The sequence below is a fragment of the Dromiciops gliroides genome, chromosome 2, assembly GCF_019393635.1.
Source record: "Dromiciops gliroides isolate mDroGli1 chromosome 2, mDroGli1.pri, whole genome shotgun sequence".
In the NCBI taxonomy this organism is placed as follows: domain Eukaryota; kingdom Metazoa; phylum Chordata; class Mammalia; order Microbiotheria; family Microbiotheriidae; genus Dromiciops; species Dromiciops gliroides.
Window position 1 is genome coordinate 329,969,732 of NC_057862.1, and position 5,972 is coordinate 329,975,703.

Genomic DNA, 5,972 nt, shown 5'->3' on the forward strand with positions numbered 1-5,972 from the left:
AAAGCTAGAAAAGGGGTACTTAGGATGTTTAAAAGATCCATTTGAAATTTAAAATAGCCTATACTTGGTAGTTCTTTCCAATTTAAGGGGACAAGGGAGGGGAAATCTCACCCAATCAGAAGATCAGAAGATGAACGTTCGGTTTTCCTCTTCGTGGTCAGCCAAACTGATTCTAAATGTGGATTCTAATCTGTTCCCCCAGTTTGGGGAAACTGACTAAAAATCACTGATAAAACGAGTTTAGGTTTTTAAGGGTTTATTGGAAAATAGAAAAAGATTGAGAACATAATTCTAACAGCCTGGAATTCCTATCTTTCCTCAAATTTCCTGTGAAGTCCTCTGCCGCCACCACCATCAAGTCAGGAAACCAAAAGGGCCAGCGCTCTCCGCGCAGGCTCCCTTTCCTCCTTCCTGTCTCCTCCCAGATCATAGGAGGCTCCTCAAGTTGATTGGCTGGTAGCCTTGATAGACAGCACCCATGAGCAAACGTCATTTCCTGACGCCAAGGAAAAGCCACAATGCCTCTGAGGCATTTTCCTCATGGTGGAGCTTTCCCACAGCAAGTCTCTAGTAGGTGGCATCATTCCAATCATTACAGAGGATTGAACAAATGGAAGCCAGTGACTTTATGAGAAACCAAGACACAATAAAGCAAATCCAAATGAATAAAAAAATAGAGGGCAATGTGAAATATCTTCTGGGGAAAACTGCTGACCTGGAAAATAGGTCCAGGAGAGATAATTTGAAAATTATTGGTCTACCTGAAAACTATGATCAAGAAAAGAGCTTAGACATCATCTTCCAAGATATTCTCAGGGAAAATTGCCCTGAAATTCTAGAAGAAGAAGCTAAAATAGAAATTGAAAGAATTTAGCGATCACCTCCAGAAAGAGATCCCAAAAGGAAAACTCCTAGGAATATTATAGCCAAATTCCAGAGCTCTCAGGTCAAGGAGAAAATATTGCAAGCTGCCAAAAAGAAAGAATTCAAGTACTGTGGAGCCCCAGTCAGGATAGCACAGGATCTAGCAGCTTCTACATTAAAGGACCAGAGGGCATGGAATATGATATTCCAGAGGGCAAAGGAAATGGGATTACAACCAAGAATCACCTACCCAGCAAAACTCAGCATAATCTTTCAGCGGAAAAAATGGGCTTTAATGAAAAAAGAAGACTTTCAGATATTTGTGATGAAAAGACCTGACTGAAAGGAAAATTTGACTTTCAAATACAAGACCCTAGAGAACCATAAAAAATTGGAGCTGGGGGACATACCTAGGGTCATACAGTGGGCAATTGTCTTGTGTCTGAGGCTGTGTTTTGGCTGGGATCCCCCTGGGTCTAGGGGTGATGCTATGTCCACTGTGTCATCTAGCTAGGTGATGACATCTTTAGGGTTAAACTGAGGGTTGAAGGGAATGCACTGGGGGAGGGGGAAGGACAGAGGTGAAATCCTACATGAAAGGAACAGGAAAAGGCTTATGGAGTAGGGGAAGAGATGGGAGAGGAGCAGGGCAGTAAATGAATTTTACACTCATCAGAAAAGGCTCAAAGACCTTAAACTCATCAGAGTTGCCTCAAAGAGGGACTAACACACACACCCAACTGGGTGAAGTATTCTATTTAATATGGGCAGTAAATGAGCCCAAACACTCATCAGAATTGGCTCAAGGAGGGCATAATGTACACACTCAATTGGGTAGAATAATCTCTCTAACCCTGCAGGAAAACAGGAGAGGAAGTGGATAAAGAGAGAGGGGCAAAAGAAGGAAGGACAGAGTGGGGGAGGGGACAGACAGAAGCAAATCCCTTTTGAAGAGGGATAGAATGAAAGAAGATGGATAATAGAATAGATATCATGGGTAAGGGAATAGGATGGAAGAACAGTTAACAATAGTAATCATGAAAAAGAGAAAAGGAGGAAAAATTGTACAAAAAATATTTATAGCAGCTCTTGGTGGAGGCTAAGAATTGAGAATCAAGGGAATGTCCATCAATTGAGGAATGATGGGAAAAGCTGTGCTATATGATTGTAGTGGAATGGTCTTGTGCTATAGAAAATGACAAACAGGATGATCCCAAAAAAAACCTGGAAAGACTAATGAACATCAATGTATAGTGAAGTGAGCAGAACTGGGAGGACATTGTGCATAGTGACAGCAGTATTGTTCAATGAGCAATTGTGAATGATTTAACTACTCTCAGCAATGCAATGATCCAAGACAATCCCAAGGAACTAATGAGGAAGCTTACTATGCACCCCCATAGAAAGAACTGATAAAAATAACATTTGTGTATTGTACATATATAACCTGGTTGCTGTCTTGTGGAGGGGGGAGGAAAGGGAGGGAGGGAGAAAAATTTAGAACTCTTAATCTTATGAAAATGAATGTTGAAAACTACCCTTACATGTAACTGGAAAAAATAAAATAAATGTTTGTTGCTAAAGAGAGAGAGAGAGAGAAAGAGAGAGAGAGAGAGAGAGAGAGAGAGAGAGAGAGAGAGAGAGAGAGAGAGAGAGAATAGAGGTGGAAAATATCTGGTAGATTGAATACAAGGGCAAAGGAAAGAATCATAACTGTATCCTGTTTTCTCCCTAGGATGAAGAAATCTCTATAAAAGCATATTGTCTGGGGCAGCTAGGTGGCACAGTGGATAAAGCACCAGCCCTGGATTCAGGAGGACCTGAGTTCAAATTCAGCCTCAGACACTTGACACTTACTAGCTGTGTGACCCTGGGCATGTCACTTAACCCTCATTGCCCCAGAAAAAAAGATAAAGAAAAAAAGATGAGGGATAGAAAGCCAACAAAGGAGGTAGCTAGTTATTTTGACTGGAATGGAAAGTGCATGGGGGATTCACTATATTAAACAAAACCTGAAAGATACACAGGAACCAAATTGTGTAAGGCTTTGAATGCCAGACTGGGAGTTTTGTGTTCAATCCTAGAAACAATAGGAAAAAATTTAATATTTTTCAGAAGGGAGATGACATAGACACACCTATGTTTTATAATTATCAATCTGGCAGTTGTGTAGGGGACAGACGATACAGAAGAAAGACTTGAATCAGGGACACCAATCTGGAAGCTATTGCAAATTTAGGTGAAGGTTGATGAGTTATTAACTAAGGTAGAGTCTGTATGACTAGACAGAAGAGGTTTCATATAACAGATATCATGGAGATAGAAATAATAAAATCTGACGATTGTTTAGCTGGAGGTAAAAGAGAAGTAAAAGTCAAGTACAACTCCAAGGACAAGAATATATTCCACATACTACAGTGTTTACTCATTGCTACAAAACTAAAACTTCTTCAACTTCTACTTCAATTTTATTGGGTTTTTTCAGTCGTGTCCAACTCTTTGTGACTCCATGAACTATAGCACACCAAATTCTTCTGTCCTCTACTATCTCCTGAAATCTTTCCAAGCTCATATTCATTGCTTCTAATACTGCTCATGGGGTTTTCTTGGCAAGGATATGGTTTGCCATTTCCTTCTCCAGTGGATCACCATTTGTCAGAACTTTGCACTCTGACCTGTCTATCTGGGGTAACCTTGAATAGCCTAGCTCATAGTTTCACCGAGCTATGGAAGTCCCTGTGCCATGACAAGGCAGTATATACTTTGAAACCTGATTGCATTAGCCAGGTATACCTTTTACTAACTCATAGCACAATCCTTCCATGATTAAGTAAAGAAAATTCATCATTCTGCGCCCAACTTATCCATAGACTTTGTTGTGGAGCTTCTCAGATGAAAGGCCTATGATCTGTCACTAGGTCTGTGGTAACATCTCCAGTATGACAAGATCTAGAGGAGCTTACATTCCTCTGACATTGTCAGTCAACAAGCATTTATTAAGCACTTACTATGTGCTAAGCACTGGGAGATACAAAGAAAGGCAAAAACATGGTCTCTGCCCTCAAGAAAATGACATTCTAACAGAGAAGACATGTAATTAATTATGTCCATACAAACTATATGCAAATATGTACATATCAAACATATTGCAAGTATGTTATACATTTAATTACATATCTTAGATGTTACACGTGTATCTTGAACATATATCTCTATATAAATCTTGTATGATTGTGAATCTGAGTGCTTGGAAATATTGTAGCATTACAGGGAGCAGATTCACCTTCATGCTAACAGCAGAAGACTTTGGTGCTAGCAACACTTAAGACATTGTATATTTAATAATAGATTTGAAATACCTTCCTTTAAAAAAAAGAAAAGAATTACTTCTTCTGGTTGCACTAGCCATATTGCAAGTAAGTTATAGAGAGAGAATAAGAAGTCTTTGCCTAAAAAGTGTTCCAATATACCTCCCACAATAGAAAATCAAATAATTAACTTTTAAACATTTTACTCCCTGGCATGTAATTTGACTATTAGGCCATGCTGCCTCACCAAAACACACACACACACACACACACACACACACACACACACACACACATACCACACACTACTGCTAATGATTATTTTTTAAATAATATTCCAAATAGAGTACATGAATATTTCTGGAAGAATCATCAGGCATTTTGCAAGAGCCTAAGATGGCACAAACCATATTTACACACCATAGGGGTGAATCATTCCACGAATAACCCTGCCTCCTATAAACACACCAAAGTGCTGTGCTCACTGACTGAAAGAATAACAGCAGAATTCGTAAGAAAAGGTATATTGTGGTGGAGATTTTTCTTTAGGGGATAGATGTGGTTGTTTCTCTCTGTACCACCTTCCTTCCTTCCTTCCTTTCCCTTCTTCCCTCATGGCTTCACTCTGAGGGCACAGATTGCATCTATTTTTATATGATCTTCACACTGTGTACCACACTGTGCTTGCTTAATAAATAGATGGGGATGGTGATAAATAATTATCCTAAGCACATGAGAAACTGGAATTATGTATTTAAAAATTAATCTATAAAGTCTCTTGTAGCATACTAATCAATCACTCTGGAATGAAAACTGAAAAGAAAAGAAATGTAAAGGATGTCTTTCTTAACTACAGCCTTCTAGTTGCCCCCCCCCAAAAAAAAATTAGGGTTGAAACAGAGAGAAAAGGTGAAAACAGTATCAGACTTGAACATGGAATCTTTTACTTAAAAGTTCAAAATGCTAAGATTTACGAGCCCTAGAGGCAGAGGATAATCTTGTATCTAACAACTATTCTTCCTACCTAAAAGGGGGAGTAGGGGGACAGGAACATGAACTAAGTTTTGTATAATTAGAAGCCAGCTAGTGTCAAGCTCTTTCTTTTTGTCTTTTCAACTATTTGGCTCTGTTCTGTGTAAATCCTAATAATAACCTATATGTTTCCAGTACAATATAAGCTTCGTGGGTGGGAAGCAGGGACTATTTTGTTTCTTTTTTCTATTTCAGTGCTTAGTATGGATCTGACATCTAGTCATAAATAATTAATAAATGTCTAATCAAATTGACGAAATCCAGGCAACTTGCATTTGTTAAAAAAAAATCATCCATTCCTTCACATAATGGTATTGATTAGGAGCAATGGTTACTTAATGAAAATGTAAAGTGTTATTGAGAAAGAATCTGTTCAAAATGTTATGAATTTCATCTTGCAAGCAATTTGATATAAATTATACATGTACAGTCATGCAAAACATTTTCTTATTAACTGTGTTACAAAAGAAAACACAGATTGAAAACAAGCCCAAAAAAAAAAAAAAGTAGAAAAGTATGCTACAATCTGCATTCAGACTCCACTCTTTTTCTGGAGATGGTTAGCATTTTTCATCATAAATCCTTCAGAATTGACTTAGATCATTGTATTGCTATTGCTAACAATAGCTGTCATTCACAGTTGATCATCATACATTTGTTGTTTGGGCAGGGCAATGAGGGTTAAGTGGGTTGCCCAGGGTCACACACCTAGTGTCAAGTGTCTGAGACTGAATTTGAACTCAGGTCCTCCTGAATCCAGGGTCGGTG